The following is a 21,962-nucleotide window of genomic DNA, read 5'->3' as shown; positions in this document are numbered from 1 at the left end:
CAGAGAGCGAGGAAGGTATTAGACAACTGTATCATATTGCAGTGGTTATAGATCAGCATCTGATCTATATCTGGAGGACTCAACCCCAGTGCTGCAGACCAAATCCAGCCCACAGAATCAAGGCATCTGGCTAGTGGGACTTGCCACAGGCCAGAAAATTTGGCAGCAGGGAAATGATGGCAATTAATTCTGCCACTTCTCCCCTGCTGCCAAATTTACCAATCCCCACCATGCCAATCAGGCTCAACCCAGGCCATTGCTGTGCTGCTGGATTGGACTTGGGGGGCACAGCCTCCCCTCCCCCCAACTGGATTGGGTCTGGGTCATCCTCTTGTTACCTGTGCAGCTAGACTGGGGCAACAGATTGGGCCCCAGCTGTGTCCACTTTGTGTGCTGGATTGGGGCTGGGTCGCCCCCTATCATGTAACCAGATAGGGGCTTTGCTACATCCCTTCTTGCCCCATTCCCCTCCCCTCTGCCCCTGTGCAGCCAAATTGGGGCTGCCCCCCACCTCCCTCAACCCACGCGCTAGATCAGGGCCATGCACCCAATTTGGCCTGTAGATGAATTTGGTGCCACCCATTGGGCTCACAGAGTGGAAGGCTTGGGCACTACTGGTCTATATAATTTATGTTGCAACCACCAGTGAAGAAGAATGATAATATAAGCATTGCCCAATGCCAGGAATAGAACTCAAGTCTTGAAATTTGTAGACCAATGCATGGTGACCATTCATATTTGTATTTAAGTATTCTCCATAATAATACAGTATCAAAAAGCTGTAAAACCAGAAGAAGCATTCTTAAACATTTTACTAGCTGTGTAACACAGCAGTCAACATTTTTATATATGACTTGTAAACATAATTTGCCTTATGTTGAAAACTTGTAATACCAAGGTAAAATTACAGAATAATCTGAATTTCACAAAAAAAGATTAAAAAGAAAAAAGAAGACTCCTCATCAGCTCTGCACATTTTTTTTCTCCCTGTCAGCAGAAATATGCCTCCACGGTATTGGGGAAGATGGATGCATGGGGAATCTTCTGTACAATGCATGCTCTACAACACATGCCATATGTCTAATTGTAGAGTACAGCTAAAGGTAGGGCATTTGCAGGTTGAGACTAAGGACACTAGACATCAATATACCTTGAGAATCATTCCTTTCTCCCCATGACCTAGGAAGAAAGGTTCCCCCTGCTGCAAATTTACCTGTGACTGTTCAGGATACTTGACCTAAGTGGGTCTCAGGACTCTGTTGTTGTTCTGAAGTAGTGAAATTCATAACATGGTCTTGATTCTGTAGAAGTCAGCAGGATTCCATTGAAGTCAGCTGGAGCTTTGTCCTTGCTTTATACAAACTGCACATGGTGCCAGTAAATGGCAACAAAATCTGCGGTAGAGGACAGCAACCAAATAGTAATCACCACTCTGTGCCAAACACTTTCTCATGAAAAATGCTCCAGGGTTTTAATGTTTATGCTGAGCAGAGAGGTCTTTTGTTCTTTTGATCTCATCCAGGATGTGCAAATTCCAAGCCAGGATTACTTACAGGCACATTGAAATGGGCCATATTCCGTTATTTATTTTGTTCTTTTAACATTTCTATTTAATATTAGAAAGTGCACCCGTTCATACTTGCTAGATTCCATTAGCCTAGATTAAAAGCGTGTTGTAAAGCTGTCCGCCTTCTACGCAGATCTATGAACAGAACAAACTCAAGTTAACATGAATTAAATTTCATTGCAACTAAAAAATAAATAAACAGAAAACCAAGCATTTATTCATGGGAAAATTAATCAATCCACAGAGATTCTTAGCCTTATCTATGTCAGTAATTTGTTTGTTTGCTTAGTAGCTTTTTTTTATGTTGCCCTTCCCCCCCCCAGAATGCTCTAGTTATGTTTTTGTTCTCAAGAGTAGAAGAGCAAGTTAAAAGAGTTTGTATGTATACCCTGCATTGATGAACAAAATATATATTTTAATTGTGTTAGTTTAATACAGTAAAATGAATAAGCTCAATAGAGTTGAAAAGCTCTCTTGATGCCTATTAACATGCAAAAATTAGGAGGGCTTTACAGTTCTGTTCAGGTAATCTGAATGAGTCAACATAATTGAGAAACTGACCTAATTTATCCATCAAGACTGAGACCGAAGGATTAAAATGTTATAGGAAAGTTACAGCGGCTTCTCAGATGTGTTGTTTCATCTGGGTGTAGCTGCTTACTTTTTGTTTTACTGTGTTGGTTAGCATGGTAAGATCTTACCATGGACGAAGTAGTTTGTAGGTTTTCACCCATGTTAGCAAGTTGTGGTAAACTAAGCATCTAGTTACGTTAACCTTTATCTGCTATCAAGTGTAAAAACTATAACTATCCACATTAGATTTTACTGTGACTTAAGGGTGCCATGTTATCTAATAAAATATGATGTCTAACAAACTAAACAAAACAAAGCACTTTTTTCTTAGTGTTTATGGGTACATGACCACCTTAAAAGCAACTCAGCCAAGCAAATCCTACTAAAGCGATTTCTGTGTAGTCTGGGCCTGTTGGTGATGAAAACAGGCCAATCTGGCCTTCTCTAGACTACATTCTATGTGCAATGTTAGTATATGTAATGTATTTTAGATGATATCTAGAATGGCAAAATACAAAACACCATATATAAGAAAACCATGGACCAAGATGTATATCTACACAGAACCAGCAATTACTCTAAACCAGGACTGGGCAATTACTTCAGATGGAGGGCAACTTAATGAGTTTTGGTGAGCTGTTGAGGGTCACAAGGGTGGCCCTGCCCCTTGACAAGTGCCCCACCCCTAGTCACCTTATTGGGGCTGGAAGTCCCACCCCCTAACTTCTGACCTTTGCCACCAAAAGTCCCTTCTTTTGGGAAGAGGGTTTGCCATCTTGGAGCCAGAAAAAAAAAATTATATAATAAAAATCAAACACCCATACTAACATTTTAATTTGAAAAAAATATCCTGATTTCTGTGCATTTGCGCTATGTATATCAAAGTGATTGCATAATAGCTAAAAATGAAATCTTACTCGTATAGTGGGGGTGTGTGGAGGGATGTGGTGGGTACGGGGGAGTACAGAGGGGTGAGGGTATAGGTGGAGGTGGGTATGGGGTTTCTGGAGGGCTGTGTGGGTGGGTGGGTATGGGATTTGTGGAGATGTGTGGATGGGTATGGGGGCTGTGGGGTGGGTGCAGGGGGAGGGTGGCTGGGGGTATGTGTATGGGTGCATGTGGTGGGGTGTGTGCATGTAGCAGTGAGCAGGGCTCCCCAAGGAGGCACATGGTTGTGAGTGTGGAGGAATGGGGGAGGGTGTGGATGGGTGCGGTGTTTGTGGGGTGTGATTGTGTATGGGGGCTGTGTGGTTGTGGGGCTTGTGGGGGAGGGATTGAGGGTAGGGTGGGGTGCGCGTGGAAGCCTCCCACGTGCACCCTCCTGAGCCACTTAGCATCCGACCCTGCCCTGCAACAGCCCAAAGCCTATGCACCCTGTGGTGCCTCCCTACCACCGCCAGCAGCGTGCAGCCCCAGCCTGCTCTGTGCCCACTGTGCCGCCCTACTGTAGCACATCCTGCCACAGCGGGGCTGGGGTGGCTCCTTTTGGCTGCCGCCACCAGTGTCCCCTCTGGGCTGCCCTGTGCCTGCTCTGCACTGTGGCAAGGGGGGAGGGACTGCTTTTCCCCATGCACCAAGCAACAGTTTCTGCCTCATGCTGCTGCTGCTGCTCAGCCCAGAGCAGGCACAGGGCATGTGGGGGTGGGCTGCATGTGTGGGTCCCCACCAGTATTGCGGGGCTGGGGCCAGCAGCAGCCAGAAGGAGCTACTGCTGCGCTGCCTAGAAAGGCAGTACAACCGCAGAGCCACCCCAGCCCTGCTGTGTGCCCAGGGGGCAGTAGGACATGCCATGACTAGGCAGTACCTCTGCCAGGCAGGACCAAAGGACCTGTCGCAGGCTGGACAAAGCCTCTCTGTGGGCTGTATTTTGCCTACCCGTGCCCTAAACACCCCAAAAAATCTGTAACTTACAGTCAAGCTCTCCGATACCACCAAATTTGCACTGAGGAGAATACCCAAGAGCGTCACCTTGCAAATGTCAAAAGGTCTTTTACCCAACAAGGACACTCCTCCAGAGAGAGAGATAGTAGTTTTGAAAGAGCCACCCCGATACCACATGAGGAATTGCTGCAGCACAAAAAGAAAATACCCACTAATCACACATCACTAGTTATGACATACCAGCCTTCCCTGGATCCTATATGGAAAATCCTCAAAGAATTGCAGCCATACTTGATAAAGACCCAATTCTTAAAGAGATTTTTTCTAGAGTCACCCATCCTAGCCTTTAAACAAGCACCAAACCTTGCCAACCTCATCACCAGAAGCAAACCTCTTATGGCCCAAAGCACATTGAATGGATCCAGACCATGCTGGGACAAGAAATGTAAAACCTGCTAACACATCTCCACACCCCCACAATAACTATACCCCACAACAGAACCATCACTGTTCCTGTATCTCACACCTCCAGAAATGTAACATATCTCATCCAGTGCACTAAATGCCCTGATGGAAAATACGAAGAAAGCAAACAACAACTGTGTACCAGAATGAATGCACAGCAGAAATCCATCAAAGACAAGAATACCCAGTTATGTGTGGGTGCACACCGCTTACAACACAACCACTCTCTCTCCGATCTCTCAGTTCTACTCCTCAAAGGGAATTTACAAAACACCTTTTACAGAAGAGCCTACGAACTTCACTTCATCAACCTCATGGATACAAAAAATCATGGATTAAATATAGACATTGGATTTATGGCACATTCTAATCTGCCTGCCATTAGATAACCCCTGGTAACCTGTCTGCATTTTACCAGCTATGTTCTATAATCAGGTCAACATTTCCCCTTCCCTCCCCACACCTACCTGTCTCACACCTGTTGTTTCCCATCACCTCTGATCTTCACTGCCACGCATTTGAATTTTCACAGACCTGCATTTTGCTTACTGGGGCATTTCATAGATCAGGGATTTTCAACTGGGGGTACTTGGGATGACCTCAGGGGTTAATCGGCAGTGGGCGCAGCTGCCATATTACCAGCAGCCATGGGGGACCTCCTCCCCACCCCTCTATCCCTGATCAGCCCCTGGGGGAATCCCCCTCCCAGCCTGTTGACTGACTGCTGGGGGACTCCTTCCTTCTCGACCAGCCGTCAGAGGTACGCTGACCCAAAAAGGTTGAAAGCCCCTGTCATAGATTCATAGGCTGGAAGGGACCTTGGAAGATCATCGGGTCCATCCCTCTGCACCAAGCAGGAAAGACAACAGGGGTCAGGTGACCCCAGCAAGGTGACCGTCCAGTCTCCTCTTGAAGATTTCCAGGTAGGTGATTGCACAACCTCTGGAGGGAGCTTATTCTAGTCTGGACATCCTGGTTGTGAAGTAGCATTTCCTAATGTTGAGCCTGAAATGGTCTTCCAGGAGTTTATGACCACTACTCCTAGTTTTCCCCAAGGGTGCCCTGATGAACAGTTGTTTGCCGAGCCCTTGTATGCCTCCGATGTAGCAGTAAGCTGCTGCTGAGTCCCCTCTCGGCCTTTTTTTTCAGGCTGAAGAGTCCCAGATGCCTCAGCCTTTCCTCTTACAGCTTCCCGTGCAAGTCTCAGATCATATGGGTGGCCCTTCTCTGGCCTCTCAGGCTTTACTAGGGCCTGTGGCGCCCAGAACTGCGGTCTTGCCAATTGCACCGCAGCACCAGGCACTTTTAAAAGCGCCTGGCACTGCGGGGCATGCATTTGTATAAATGGGGAAATGTGTGTAAACGCTAAGAAAATGGCAGTGCGCTTTTGAACTAAAACACATTGAAGGTGTTTGAGTTCAAAAGCTCACCACCTCCATTTTCTGTGTGCTGATATGCGTTTCACCACTCATACAACTGCATGTGACGTGGTGCAGTGTGCGTCAGCTCACATGAGGAGCAGTCTCACTTAATCGAGTGTGCTCGATTGCATTGGAGATCCATATTGTTACCGTACGTGATGAGATGTGTGCCGGTTCAGGTTAATTCAAAGTCAGTGGTTTTCAGCTTGGGGTCTATGGACCCCTGGGGCTCTGTAGGCTGTCCAAGGGGTCCACAAAAGATCACTCTGATCAACCAAAAGTATATGAAGACCCACGCTTACGATTCAAAGAGGTCTGCACCGTCATTCAAAAATGTTTAGGGGTCTGCAAATGAAATCCACTGTTCTAAATGAACGCCCATGTTCATAAAGATTGATTGTGGTGTAGATTTGACTTTGGAAAACTCCCAGCCTTGTTCATCAAGTAAGGGAATGAAGTATCAACCTGCTGGTGTTTGAGGCAGATGCCCCGGGTAGGAAGCTGGCAATTGTTCTAGTGAGAGCCAGGGCTGTTAGGGATATGTTTGCTTAGGACGCTCCCCCGGCTCGAGCTGGTCACATTTAAACTCCAGGAATTTCGCTGATACTTTAAAACTGGTTGCTGTGAAGCCTCATGCGGCATTTCCTCGCCGGGGCGCGGACTGCTGGCCGGGCAGGCTTGCGGCGGGCGCCTGAGCGGGCGCGCGAGAAGCCGCGGGGCAGGAGGCCGTTGTGGAGATGCGGAGCCCGGGGCCAGCTCCTCCGCGAGGCAGGAGGGCGCAGGCTGGTCCCTGGCGCGGCGCCCAGCGCCTCCGCCCCGCCGGGCCGGGCCGGTGAGAGCCCCGCGGGGGACGCTGCTTTGCAGTCTCCGGGTCCCCGGCCGCGTTAGCGGCGCCTGCGGGCTCCGGGCCGGGCCGGGGCGAGGTGAGTGCCCTGCGGGGTCCCCGGCCGGGGGGTCCCTCACGGAGGCGTGGCGGGAGGGGCTCGGGGCAGCGGGCCGGGGGCTGCGTGTCCCCGGGGCCCGCACCCGCGCCTGCCGGGCCCCTCCTTGGGCTGCAGCTGCCCGGCCGGTGGCACAGGTAGTCCCACCGGGGGTGTCCGTGGACCCACCACGCAGCGCATGCGACGCCTTGCCCGAGCGGTGTGGCACAGCGGTGGCACAGCCCAGGATGAGCGTCGCGTGCAGCGCGGGTCCCGGGCGCGGCCGGCCGGGCTCTGCACAGGGGCGGTGGGGCAGCCCTGGGCCCTCCCCGGGCCATCGGTGACACGGGCAAAGCATACCTCCCGTTCCCAAGTTCCTCGGTGGAAATCACGGGCTTGAATTTGCTGTTTTCTTTCCGACACGCCTGCACGCGGCCCGGTGGCAAATTCTTTCCGACGTCATTACCGTACCTGCAGACATCAATACGCGCGGGTCGGGTTTTTATATTACGATGGGGGTCGCGGGGAGGGGGGGAAATCCATGAAAGCAATTGTTTGTGTGAAGGTTGCGAGATCACTCACAAGACTCTTGTAAGGTTAAAATGCTAAATACAAATGATAGGTCTGAAAAGTCCCGGTAGCCAAAATTGTTGAGGTGCTAATTCCAGAGGTAGCTGAGAGTGTAGAGCATCTTGCCCGGCTGAGCCAACACAAAAGTGTAAAGTGAGCCGCACGGGTAAATACCCTCAAGCCTTAAAGGCCTTAAAGGAGTCATTTATTTGTGCATATGTATGTACATTATATGTCTGATACATACATAATAATTCAACTAAACAGCACCAGATAGAGCAGCTCAATATAAATATTGACTGGATTAGTGATTCTAATTAATTTGTAAATCTTTTAAAATATGAAATGTTTTTCATTTTATAAAATTGTTAACAAAATGTTATTAGTCAAAGCAACCATTTATATAAAGGTTGCAAGATCTCTGGCAAAAGCATTGCAAGAGCACTTTGCTTGATATTTATTTTAAACTTATTTTTTAATTATTTACAATGTAGACTGTTTAATGAACCCTCGAGGGTAAATTCAAGTGTGTTTGCATGATGGCTTGGGTCACTTTTATTAAATTAACAAGATGTTAAGATAGCCACCTTCTATTGGTTGTGTCTATTCATGCAGAGTCAATAAAATAACATTTTCCTTAATGTTGGGTAATTAGAGGGATAACATTTAACTTAGTGAAGTGTATCAGGATTACATTTTGCTCAGATGGGTTCTGTGATGCCTTTATCATCATTTATATTGTTAGTATTGGTATAATATAATAATGAGCTCTTACAACACTTATTAAATAAGTGACTGCTAGTTATTTATAAATTTGTTTTTTTCCTATTTTTAAACCTATTTGTTCCTTTACATTTTATGCTTCACTTTTCCATTGCTGTGAAATATGTGGCAATGACATTTTAACTGAGAATTTGTACACAGGGCTTTTTTTTGTTTATTAAGAACCCTTCATTTTAATCCTTTTTAAAACTCAGCCATAACTTTTATTTTAAATTCAGCTGGGTAACCTGAAATATATATCTTAGTGCAAGCATGTGTGTTCTTATTTTGCAAAGCTTTATTAAATGGGTCTGGCCATTATTTTAGAGAAGAAAAGCTTGAAAAAAGTATTGTTCAGATTGGGGGGCTGAGCATTCACTTCAGATCTTTAGCTAGCATAAGGCTTTAAAACATAGTTTTACTGACTGAGTTGATCAGTTTATGAAAAGGATTACATGATGTATTAGCAGGGCACTGGATTCAGTTACCCAGGAAATTTCTACAGTTTTTTAAACTGGGGCAAATACTGAAGCTTGTTAGATCACCCTGGGGGAGAGAGTTTCAAATATTTGAGGCATGCCCATGCAACTGCTTTCTTTAGTTAAGTCATATCATTTCTTTAATGATATGGAAAAAGTTAGGGTAAATTAGGATCTTTTGAACATGCAGTAAAATGGCTAGGCACTTGTGATTACATACGCAAGCAAAGCCTGCACTTCCATATGCCTCTTACTGGTTTGACTTTAAGCTTGCCCTTAATTATTTTACTTTATTGGTATTTGGCTATAAATTTAGGTAGTGTCAAGAGAAGTTTACTGTTGTATTTTCTACTGCAGTATGGGAATCAGGAACTTTATACTGAGAGCTAGTGAGTCTTAATTTTTGGAATTTATCTTGTAAGGTATATTGGTAACTTCCAGTTATGTAGCTAATGTCACTAATAAGCAATACTGCTTATGTGAAACCAGTTGAAGTGTCATGAAAAGTAGGCAACCTATATCTTTCTTGCATTCCATTATTACATTTCCTACACTTTGAGTGTTCTGTGAACCTGCAGTTAAGAGTCTTAGAGATGGAACTGATTATGTAAATAGACCTGTTTTAATTTAGATGCAAGTGGGACACTGCAGCTTTCAGTGCTCTGAATGACTGCAAGGCTGAAATAAATGATTGTTCCTTTTATATAAGGATTTTAAGATGCCCATTCTCACTTCCAATTTATAGGTACATTGTTTCTGCATAATAATCCAGTTGTAACATCTTAAAATATTTTAACCCAAATCATTTTCTTTTGTGTACTGTGTAGCTACCTGTAGAAGCTGATGATTTGCAGAGACTGAGTAATAAGTTGTACAGGAGAAGCCATGTATAGGATTTGCAAAATCTGTCATTTCTCACTATTTCATTAGAGCCCAAGAGACCTTTTGTGATTCCTATGGTATATGTCTAACAGAAATTGAATATGATACTCAGAGCGGGGGAAATTTTAAATTAAAATTGCTTTCTCTTACAGCCCAGAGGTAATGATGAAGAATCTAGGAGTTGCTTTCTTTTAACATGAAACAAGGAACTGGGTTACAATGCAGAAATATGTGTTACACCTAAAGGCCATGGACACACAAATGTGGTAAATCAAGCTGCCCAATTTAAAGAAAAGTTATGAATATATGACTCAAAACCTAAGAGTGATTTAATCCCACTCCAAAAGAATTAATTTATTCCATTTGAGTCAGGGCTGCATTTGTCACACTTTCCATTGCCTGCCTTTCAGTGTACAGCATGCTCTTTTGTGTGCAGCTGCTCTGGGTTTATAGTATCATAGAAAAGTAAGGCTGGATGAGATCTCATGAGATCATCTAGTCCATCTTCCTGCTGAAGGTAGGCAATTTCCTGCCTAAATCAGCCCAGCCAAGTGTTTATCTAAACTCTTGAAATTATGCAGGGATGGAGAGTCCACAATTTCTCCAGGTTGCCTGTTTGAATGCTTGGCCACCCTTAGCCAGCAAATGTTTCTTAATCTCCAGCCTAAATTTTCTCTGTTTCAGCTTGAGGTCAAAGGCCAATCTCCTACAGCCACAGAGAAAAGGCCATCTCCATCCTCTTTATAATCACCCTTCAGGTATTTGAAAACTGTTACTGAATCCCCCCTCATTTTTCTCTTCTTCAGACTAAATAACCCATTTTTCAGCCTTTGCTCATAAATAGGGACGTACCTAAATTGCAGCAGAAGTGTGCTGCGCAGCGGCTCCTTTAATCTTACTGTTTTCACCATGGCCCCCCTCCCCGCCCTGCACTGATTGGTGGAGGGGCCCTGGCAGCCTCACCACTTGCGGCTTGATCCTGATCAGCCAGGAGGCAAAAACTGTGGTTTCAAATATACTGTGGTTTTTGCCTCCTGCTGCTGATTGGCTGAGGGGCCCCATCAGCCCTTCCACTTACTGCTGATTGGCTGGAGACAAAAACTGCAGCATATTTAAAATAAAAATTTTGCCTCCCAGCTGATTCAACAGCAAGTGTCAAGCAGCAGGGCCACTACAATCAGCAGCGGGTGGGGGTGCGGGGGCGGGCAGTGTGTGCAGCAAAAGCAGCAAGATTAAAGGATCCACTGCACAGTGCACTTTCACTGCGATTTAGGTAGGTCCCTACCCATAAATCATGCCTCCCAGGCTTCTAAGAATGTTTTCACTCTCCACGGGACTCTTTCCAGTCTGTGCATATCCTTTGAGCTCCATCCTTCTTGAACTATGGGGTCCAAAACAGGATACAGGACTCAAGGTGAGGCCTCAGCAATGCTGAATGCAGCGGAAAAATCACTTTTCTTGATTTGAAAGTTCCACTCCTGTTAATACAACCCAGTACGCTGTTGGCTAATTTTGCAATAAGAGCAAATTGTTGGCTCATGTTTAGTGTATAGTCCACTGTAATCCTGAGGTCCTCTGCAGTACCACAGCCTAGCCAGTTATTCCCCAGTCCGTATTTGTGCATGCAATTATTCCATCCCAAATTCAGGGATTTGTCTTTGTTGAATTTAATCTGATTGATTGCAGACCATTTCTCCAGTTGACCCAGGTTATTCTGATTCCTAGCCCTACCATCTGCAGTTCCACACAACTTGATGTCACCTGCAAATTTGCTAAGCGTGCACTTGATCCCGTTGTCCAAACTGTTAATGATGCACAACAATTCAACAATAATGTATCCAGGAGAGACCCCTGGCAAACCCTACCTGAGATCACCTCTCAACTAGACATTGAGCCATTAACAACTATTTATTGAACAGGATGAACCAACTAGTTTTGTGTCCACCTTAGAGTACTTGCTTCTAATCTGTATTTCCTTAGTTTGTTAATAAGCCTTTCTGTTCTTGTGTCTGCAGCCTAAAACTACTCTACCTCTGTCCTGTTTTCTACATTGCTGCAGTTTTAATTCAGAATGTTCTCTGGCTCCACTTATTTGGCATTTATACAGATTTAAAGAAATCGTTTACACTTCTGTATCTTTCTTCTGCTTTCTGTGTAGAGAAAGTTTAACAAGAATTAATATTTAAAAACTAGTTAGCCCTCTAGATAAGTGTTTGGTTTTACCGTTCATCTGTAGGACAAGACCTTTCACTGGTTATTAAATCCCAAAGGTGCTGACACCAGTTCAGTGGATATGATTTCCAGAAGAGGGTTATCCCCTTTCCAATGGTGGGACTACCTTTGTCACTAGGGTCACATGTCATTTAGCTGAAGGGGCTCCATCTTTTTTTTCCCCATATTTTCTTCCTTGATTGGTCAGACACGTGCAAGCTACATGCACTGACAATAGGTTGTCTTCTCACAATAATTGTTCTTGCCCAGTTTTAGTTGGGGCTAGGCCCTGTACTGCATTTCACCTGTACCTCCACTTAAGAATCTTAGGTAAAATTACACAATCCTTGCACATCTCCTTGGGATAGATTGTGACAGATGGCTGCAGCCCTGCATTGTAGATTAGAGAGGACCTAGTGGAATAGGGGCTCTCAGGTGCATTGTGCTCCAGGGAGACATAGTTCCTCCTGGAATATTGAGGAGCACAGTTGGTGTGCAGCTGCCATTGCTCTCCCCTCAAAGAGGGTGCAGCATCCCTCTGCTAGTTTCTTCCCCACTTCTTCCTACTGCCCCACTTACATACCCTAGCAGTAATGGTAGAATTAGTTGTAGCTCACTGACTTCAATCAGTTTTGCTGTGGCTTTGGGTGCAAGCTTTGATCCCTTAATAGTAAAAAAAAAATCAGGCAGTCTAAACTATCCCTTTTTAGGTATACCTGACCTTCCCTGGAGGTTGTATTGATTAGCAGCTGTTTTCTGGAATCTGTGTTTGGTCAAATAATTTTCTCTGTGGGGTCAGAAGTCTTCCTAATTTCAGAGTAGTGAGTCATACTCCCACTTTTAGTTCAGTTGGGCTTGATATATGCCACAAAAAAAGCAGTTCTGCGCTACATTCAGTTGCTGTATGGTACCTAGGTAACACAGTGATAGATCTATGAGACAAGGTAGCCCAGGGTGCATTTTACCATAGTCCACAGAATCTAAATATAGCCAAGTGACACCTATACGTCTGAATGAATACTCAAGGCCAAATCCAGCACTCAATATCTACAGGCTTTTGAACTGTGCAAGCATGAGATGGGAGTTACCAGAACCTGTCCTTCATTCTGCACCACACCTGAGATTTGTGAAGCTCAGTCAGAGAATGAGAACACATTGTTCTTTATTTTAGTAGAATAAGCTTGCTCTGCCATGCTAAATATGATCACTTTTTTTATACAGTCAGTGATGCTGTTTAAGGGTTAATTTCAACAGCAGAACCTGTTCATTGAGTTTTCTTGTTTGCAGGGTTCCCCATTGTAATGCAATATACTCTGCCCTTCTGCTCCTTAACACTTAACACAGACTAAGCAGTGCTCTGTTAACTGATATGTGCCACGGTTATATATATATATATGTGTGTGTGTGTGTGTGTGTGTGTGTGCTTCCTTAGTATCTCTCATATTTTAAGTATTTGATGCTCTTTGTAGGCAGCATAAATGATCAAAAATGGTGGTTATTGAAATGCTCAGAGTCAATTTTGGTCAGTGTTTGCCTACCTTTTACTTTTGGAACATTGATCTTAATGCATTTTCTTTTCTCACATTTTGATGCTTTATTATGAGATGATCTATTGGTTTTATGATGAACTTTTGTTTAGTGAGTGATGGAAATGAAAGAAAGTGATATGGAGGTGCATGTAGGAAGTGTCTTTACCTGGTTATCTATACACAATAATGTGCCTCAGAAATGTATTTTGAGACTGATGCAAAGTAATTTTAGGGACAGATTGTCCTTACAGATTGTAACTTACACAGGAGTTAACTCAGAGTACATCTTCTGAAGTTGATGGGGCTACAGTCATGTAGAATGAGTGTGTCTTAGTGATAAATTAGACTCATAAACAATCCTTTTATAATTGAGTGGTTTTCTTGAACTATATAATTCCACCATATCACAACATTGCAATGATCGTTGTATCATTAGTGTTCATTAAGTTTGGGTGTTATATTTCCAGCAAATGTTCAATTAAATGTAAATTAATTACTGTGGAAAGATAATCTAAACAAAGTATAGAGCTAATGGAAACGTATAACCCTATACTAGATGTTGATGTTTCATATGTAGCAACTTTGGTTTTTTAATTAATTATATTGATTATGAGGAACTAGTTTGCCACCCAATGCTTGGTCATTTCAGTAAAGCTTTGCCAGGGGACCCAGAGGTATTCAAGAGATGTAGGGATTGCCATCCTCTCCCCTACCTTACAGTAGGATGCTAAACATCGGTACTGTTGCTCCAAAGTCTCTACTTCAGTCCCCCCATATCCAATGGACCCTTGTAGGCATGATCTCACTAGCCAGTCTCTGGTACTGCCACTGTCTTCAGCTACCTGTGGTGCTTCTGGAGAGTGCCCTATATTCCTTTTTCCACCATGCCTTGGAACTCTGTTTGGTAGTTCCTCTGATTTGGGCTTTATGCCTCCTTTAAGTCTCTTTTTAAGACACCTTTCCCTAAAGGTCAGTGGCTGTAGGGCCCTGCCCATTGGCAACTAAACAGGTGATATAATAAAGAAAAAAAAGACATCAAAGTGACAATGGTAACAGTTATGGCAGCTTTATCACCCCAACACTCTTGGCCTTTGCATTCCATTTCTCATATACTTAGATGATTTCCCATGAGCAAAGACCTATAGTCAGTATCGTCTGTAAAGGACTGAGTACACTGTTGATACCTAATAAATAAAGATAAATTTTCAATAATATATTGCCATGCTGAATTATTTAATGAGCGCAGAGGGCTATACTTCTAAGCACAAGTATCATCTTTTGAGTTTGTCACAAAATGACTTTTTGTCATAGCTCAGGGAATTGATTCCATGTGACATTCCTATTTTCAATTTTGCTGCTTTGATTTCTCTGTTTTCCTCGTTAATTACTATTATTTTTATAGAAAATAAACAGATTTATTAGCCAATATTTCTGTTTGTAAAAGTTGTGGTTTTCCTATGTGAGGTCTTCTCAGTTTTGACAGTTAATCTTTCCTGTCCTTCTCATCATTGCTTCATCTTCCATACTGCAACATGTGCAACATGTGGTTTTTCCTACTATTTATGCACCCTGCTCTCATTCAAACCCCATCTTGAAATACACTTCTTCCATAAAATCTTTAAAATGAATCTACCAAAGAAAGTTGCCTTGTCTGATCTGTCTGACCTACTCTTTTTTCTCCCATTTGCTACCCTTTCTTTTAGTATTTTCTTTTGCCATTTTGTTATAGGTTTTTCTTTTTTAATTAGATTGAAATATCTTCTAAGCAAAGAACCCTGTTCATGTACTATTTGTAGGGACCTACCGAAATTATAAAGGCAGGCAGGCAATTTCACAGGCCAATCATGAGGCTGGCCACTATATTTGTGGGCTTATTGCAGTGGGGCCTTCACATGCCTGTGCCTGAGAGGGCCCAGTGGACCCACCCTCGCCACTGATTGGCCAAGAGCATTGCCTGTCATGCAGCCCTGCCCATCACCGCAGATTGGCCAAGAGGGGTGAGACAGTGTGATGGGCAGCCCTCTCAGTCAATCAGTGGTGAGAGGCGGTGGGGGGAGGGGACTGCCATCTTGGCTTCTCCCCTTTGCGCTGGTAACTCCCTGCCCTCCCCCCCGGTGGGCTGCAAGGCTGGGCTGCAGTGGCCATGAGCACTGCTCACTTCCACTGGGGTTTTTCTTTTAATTTTGCAGATTTCACAGAAAATGCCTGATTTTGCAGGTTCTGCAAAATTGTGAATTGAGTAGGTCCCTAACTATTTGTAGCTACAGCACTATGTAAATAATAATACATTTAATCAGGGTTTGGCTGGAAAACTGGTGTCTATATTTTGAGGTGGTGAGAGATGTTCAAAATAAACCTTCTATGATGACATAGGACAGTGAAATGGAAACCAGCCGAGCAAGCTTCTCAGCACCAGTTCCCCTCTGAAGGGACTGATTTAGTACAGATCCAGGCATCTTCTGTAAATCATCAGTAAGATCTGGTTTTGTGATGTGAAAGCAGATTTAATTGTTGTTGAACTGAGGCTTAAATTTGCTGATTTTTTTTGTCTTTATCACTTCAGTCTGTTGCCCTTTTAATTTAATTGTATTTCAGTGTCTTTCCTGTTTGCAGTCAAGAGAATTGTGTGCACTCTGTGGACTGCAGTTTAATGACAATAAAGATTCCAACCTAAAGTGCAGACTGTACTGAATGCATCAAAGTAGCTTGGAAAGAAAAGAACCCTCAAAGTTATGGCAAAATATGTCATTTATGCCATTCTGTGCAGAAGAAACTGGCTTCCATCCTAAAAATGTGAAAATGCTCAGCAGTCAAAACAGGATGTAATTGGAGAATAATTAAACTGCTTAAATTTGGTATGGATTTTTGCAAACCGACATGTGGCTGAGATGTAAATTGGCAGGACAACAAAGTTTCACAACAGAGACATCACTGTGCACACCAGCAAAAGCCTGTTTCCTGTGGCAGCAAGCCCTATGTCCTTGGAGTCATTCTTTAATCCAGTAGCGCGCAATACAGATCTCAGAGACTGAAAAATAACTACAACTCGTTATAAAAGGTTATTTGAAAAATAACTGGTCTCTTAGATCCAGATTGTTCAAATCACATAGTGGCACTATAGAGTGGAAGTCCAAGCAAGAACATGAAATTTAGGATGGTTGTAGGTTGAAACCACTTGCTGGCATGCTGGTAGTTCATTCTGCTAACAGAGGAGCCATTCTTTCACCTTCTACCTGTGATTGGATTTTATTTTATTGGTTTCAATTTTATTTGGCCTGCTGTAAATAGTAAAACTAAAAAGAACTGAGTTGCCCAATATAGCTACTTCATCTTTGGAGCAGTTAAATATATAGGAGAATAAGCATCTGGGGAGCTGATATAAACCGTGCTGCATAATGCAACTTTTGTTAATGGTGCACTCTGGGCAAAGAAGCCCAAACAATGTCAAATGAAGCCTTTCAACAAATGCTTTCTGATATAATTTTCAAGATTTGATTGTCTGCCAGAAATGCATGGTGGTAATATAACAATACACTTCCCAAATGAGAGTGCTTTCACATGGGAAACTCTCAAAGATGCAAGCACAGAGGCTTTTCCCAAAAGACTAGAGAATTGACTTTACTTTCTGATTTGTCCCTTGCTGAGAAAATAAATCTAGGGAGATGCTTGTGATAATTTGGGCTATGAGGCAATCCCTCAGTTAACTTCCCAGAAAAAATGAGTAAAGGATAAGATCTTTTATAGTTACGAAAAGACTATCATAAATTTATAAAGCATTTCACCAGTACATAATACATACATACCCTGCCCTGAGGACCTTGTTTTCTCTGCTGTGCTGAAAAAAAATTGAAATACATGTAGATGAAGACATGATGACAAGGAGAGTTAAGCTGAAAAGTTCTGTGAAACAGTTTAAATGCAAGGCATGTGTTAAAGGTCAATTTGAAGGAGAAGAAGATTAGTTGGCACACTAGGAGTATGAGGCAGTCCTTTTACAGGTGAACAGAGCAGTTTATGAATGGTGAAGTATATATATAAAACCCTCATAGAACATGAAGTGCGTACCCCTATGTTTACAATTGGAAGATACCAATATACATAATATAGAAACAAGGCAAAATAGTATAGCTAGCCATTCTCATGACATTTTCTTTATTGTCACAGTTAGGTCAAAAGTGTAGGATGCCTGGAAGCATCACTTAATGGGAATTATTCTTCATTTTGAAATTAAAATAGTTTACAATTAAATTACATCTCCACAAACAGCATTCAGATTTTATGGCCATGTTTTGTTCTCAGTAGCATGGCTGAACTTCTAACAGAAGTCAGCGTGCACATATAACTGGGCGTGTCTACTGACATTGAGCCATTTACTGCACAGTAAACATCTTGGCTTCTACATCTGAGCCCCTGTTAGGCTTAAGTAAACTAATTTACTTCACAGCAGGATAGTACTTGTATTTACTCTACAGTATTATCCTACTGTGGAGTAAAAAATTCTGCAGCAGCACACCTGTAGATGCTGTCCCAGCTCTCTGGGACACAAGGGTGCTTCAGTGTGGGGGATGCTTGCCAGCTAGCCCTGCTCCCTTGTGCCCCAGCCAGCCCTTCTGCAGTACAATCGGCCAGTCCCAGGGCACAAGGAGAGCAGTCCCAGGGCTCAATGATCCCCAGGGCCCCCTGCCAGCTGGGGCTGCTTTGACCTGGCTCCACAGACTGTGTATGAATAAACTCCAGAGCTTATTGCTCTGGAGTTAATTGTTCCTGGGCGCACGTTCAAACAGTGCAGACGGCTGTGTAACAGACTGCCAGTAAACCCTGTTACTTAGAGACTGGAAATGGCCGCTGCCCTGGGTGGGGGAGGCAGAGGCTCAAGGGTGGCAAAAAGATGATGTTTAAGCACAGTTCACTGTGGGAAATTCCACACCAGGAAAGAATTATGAAGAGCGATGTGGAGGTGGAGGACAGTGGCAATAAAAATGGACAGCCAGGAGGAGAACGGTGCCTAGGAGGGCAACGGGCGAGAGAGACAAAGAGGACAACAATAAAGCAGGTAGAAACCTGATTAGGAGGATGCCAAACAAATGGAGCCCCAGCACACCGGTAGGTGAGATCGGAGATTCTACTTACCATGATAAATGGCTGCAGCAAAGATGTTTCGGAGAGTGAGTCCCGACCAACCTAGAAGAGAGAGAAGAAAGTATGGAGTAGGGTGATGATAACCTACTCTGGGACCCTGCCAATGGGGATAGTTTCTGTTGCATTGGCATTTATGTTATTCATTGTCTGAGCTGGGAAGAGCTAATAAACAAAACAGCTATTAAAATTGAGCACACAGGAACCATCTGATTTGTATCTTGCTTGGGATTAATATTCCAATTTTTTTCCCATCAAAGCATGGCATGCGAGTCACTGAGCAAGGCAGGGAGGGAGCAATAAACTGCAGAGGTATAAGCAATAAGCTCCACAGTTTATTCATGTGTAGTAATAGCACGTGTAAATGTGCTCACTGAGACCATGATTTGGCTGACTGACTTTTAAAATATGCATAAATTGTATGCATAATACATTGGCAGCGAATCTTTTAATAATAAAGCTCTTAAACTCTATATTAAAGCTTTGGCAAGCTAAACAGAGTTTTGTTCAAAAATAATGTTCATATACAATAATGTCTATAACATTTTTCTACAGAACAAGAAAGGCAGTTAGAAATTGTCGTAGACAAGTTTGTTGATGAGAAAGAAGAGGGAGAAAGAAGTTGACCTTTCACTTAATTGTAAAAAGGACACGAGCACAGCTGGTAGAACAATATTGTATTTGGACCTGTTTCCCACTCATCAATTGTTCAAAACCAGATCAGGATTTTTAGTAATTATGCTCATAATTGTTTGCCAAAGAGTTTGTATGGCTCTTCCACAAACTGCCCAGAGTGAACATTCTTCCAGGTACTCCAGATATAGAGTTTGAATCATATAAGAAAACATGCAAGTTGCACGTTTATAGTTTCTTTTCTCTGACTGGATGAATTACATTTACAAATAGATGTTCCTGAAAAGAAAACATTAGGGAGTGGCATCTTCCAGGGCAAATTTAAACTGTCTAACAAAACACATTTTTAGGGATGTTATCCTGTTTTATCTTCTATTTTATCTAGCTAAGCATTCTTTTGTAAGAATTCTGGTTTTCTGATAGTGCATCATTCTTATTTCTATTGTCATCTTATCTTCTTGTTTCTTTCAGTAAGCTGGTTAAGTTAATTAGTGTAAAAGGATTACTGGTAAAGGGATCTAAAGATAATTACCAGATTGGATAGAATAGAAGGATAAGGGGATGGTGGATGCTGAGGTTTGCTGCTCCCCCCTTGTTGCTAGCTTCTAGAATTCATAGGTTGCTATATTAACAAATCACTGGATGAACCCACTGGCAGCAGGATTGCTGCTGAGAACACAAGCATGCTTCGTATACCTCATGTATGGCCTTATTTTTTGCCTAACTGATTAGCCAGTGACCATTACTCCTCAAAATGAATTGCTGTCAATTTATTTGTTTGACCATCTGGTGACAGGAAAGAAAATAATGCACTTGATCATTTTTTTTAGTCCTTCTACTTCACTTCGTGCCCTGTGGGATGACAGTATAATTTTTAGGGTAAAAGAAGATATCTATTTTTGTAATTTTTTCTGCAAGTCCAGACTTGCATCCTGTAACTCTTTAATCTGTAAATATCTTAGCATGGCACTGTTTCAAGGAAAGGGAATGTGGAGGGCTTTCAATGACTGGTTCATAGATCAAATCACAGAGATAGCCTTTGTCTCCTTTTCTCTTTTCAGTTCCTTAAAACATCTTTCTCCAAAGACTGTCTTCTCATACTCTTTTCACATCCAACAAGATTCCCTTAATGGCTTTTGTTGCATTAGGGATAATGAAGTGGCCCCAGTGTCATCTTCTCCTGTGTGAAAGAAAGCTTCTTTTTATAGTTTTTTTCCTCCTTCCATTGTGACTACTAAAATTAAAAAGAAAAAGATATGGTCATCTAGGAAAAGTGCCATCTTCTCTTCCTATCCTGAGCTTTAATGCAAGACAACCTCTTCTTATGTAAAGCTACAGGATTCCATATTTACAAGTTTCTTTTTCCATCATGGATATCTGTTAATGCTTTGTTGTGGAGTTGTTTCACATCTACCTAATCCCTGGCCTTGTACTTTGTGTGTGTTGTTTGAATCCTCCTCTTGTCATGTGCAGCTATTTCTTCAAGATTCCTAGTAGTTACATAGCCATCAATTCCCTGAATATGAAGTATTTAACTTCCTGACAGCCTATCACAGATATTCTTCATCAGAACTACCATTAAAGTTGCATGTAGGTCTGGCCTTTGTGATGGCTTACAAAGTGAAGTGCTCCTTGGGATGATAGGAAATAATATCTAGAAATAGATTTTAAAAGACTGGCATAGAAACTTAGGTTTCACAATCTGCATATAGCTGAATATGCTCTGCCTGTTCAGAGATTATATTCTAAAGAAGAAAAAGAAATGCTATTCCTGTATAAAAGCTGAAAGCATTTCTCTGGTATCTCATTGTCAGGAGGTTGGAACTGAGAAAAATATACTGGATGAGTAAAACTTAAATCATAGAATTTTAGAAAATGAGGGTTGGAAGGGACCTCAGGTGACCTATTAGATCATTCCAGCTATAACTTTGTTGAGCTAGGCCTTAAAAACCTCAAGGATGGAGATTCACCTCCTCTCTAGGTAACCCATTTCAGTCCTTCACCACTCTCCTAGTGAGAGAGTTTTTCCTAATATCCAACCTAAACTTACCTTGCTGCAATTTGAAACCATTGTTCCTTGTTTTGTCATCTGCCACCATTGAGAACAGTCTAGCTCCACTAGATCAATACTCCTATTGATCACAAAATCAAGATCTGAAAGAGAAAAATATAGACCTACAATTTAGCTCTGTAAAAATAATTGCAGCTAATAATTACTATAAGGATGGCCCCAAACAGTACCATTACCTATAAGTGAAAGTCCACATGAACTGTTTCATCCCAGTTCATCCTCCCACCACCTCAATAGTGAAATTAGATAACTGTTCAAATATCCTTGTTGTAGTGGGATCTAGTAGGGCAGCTTTCTCACCACTTCAAAGTTGCCCTAAAAGTAAAAAAGAAATTAGGTCAATGGGAAGCTAGTTTAAATATGAATTGCACAACAAGACATACTGGGACATTGAACATGGAGAATGTGCTGACTTGTTCCAGACAAGTCTGTTTTTCTTTAACTCCTGGTATATGATTTCTTGTTAAAAAATCTCTTGCTTGTGAACAGATTAAAGTTTTGACCTTGTTTCCCAGTATGCATGTAACCAAATAGGCTCTGCCTGTTCAGAGATCATTTTCTGAAGACAACATTTTCTCTTGATACCCACCTGTTTCTCTTTCATTTTAGTGTTTGATATTTCCTTCCTAGGTTGTTACTACTGTTCCTCCATTTTTTTCTGTTTCATTTTTCAGCCTCTGTTAAAAGAAATACTGGATGGCAGCAGGAATTTATAATAATTGTATCCTTGGAGCAGATATGATTCTGATCCAGTTCAGGCTGATAAAAAATTTGGTAACTCCCAGTACTCTACCAAAAAATTAACAGCTTGGAATTGCATTGTTATTCCAATGGCAATCATTTCATGTACCATGCAGAAGAC

General features: G+C 42.5%; 1 protein-coding gene and 1 long non-coding RNA gene across 4 annotated transcripts in view; one reads left to right on the top strand and one right to left on the bottom strand.

Moving 5' to 3' along the window:
* Positions 1-720: 720 nt before the first annotated feature.
* Positions 721-21,492, bottom strand: LOC132251187 (uncharacterized). Of its 2 annotated transcripts, none has more exons than XR_009463071.1 (5): positions 21,277-21,491; positions 21,080-21,183; positions 18,391-18,441; positions 17,064-17,095; positions 721-1,702 (listed from the first exon to the last, which is right to left on the bottom strand). It is a non-coding gene; the product is annotated as an uncharacterized LOC132251187 (long non-coding RNA). The 2 variants fall into 2 exon arrangements; XR_009463072.1 differs by lacking the exon at positions 721-1,702 and adding an exon at positions 15,917-16,493 and having other exon boundaries at positions 21,277-21,492.
* The window catches only part of SLC16A12 (solute carrier family 16 member 12), an 87,170-nt gene continuing 71,777 nt past the window's right edge, over positions 6,570-21,962 (top strand). The window contains exon 1 of one of the 2 annotated variants that reach the window (XM_006272250.4): positions 6,570-6,830. The gene's annotated coding sequence lies outside the window, so the exon portion shown is untranslated. Of the gene's footprint in view, positions 6,831-10,256; positions 10,279-21,962 lie in introns of those variants that run through there. The other variant, XM_059729952.1, reaches the window with a different exon arrangement.

Source organism: Alligator mississippiensis, chromosome 6, assembly GCF_030867095.1.
Source record: "Alligator mississippiensis isolate rAllMis1 chromosome 6, rAllMis1, whole genome shotgun sequence".
NCBI lineage: Eukaryota > Metazoa > Chordata > Crocodylia > Alligatoridae > Alligator > Alligator mississippiensis.
Note: the sequence above shows the minus strand (reverse complement) of the source record. Positions and strands in the feature narration are given on the sequence as shown.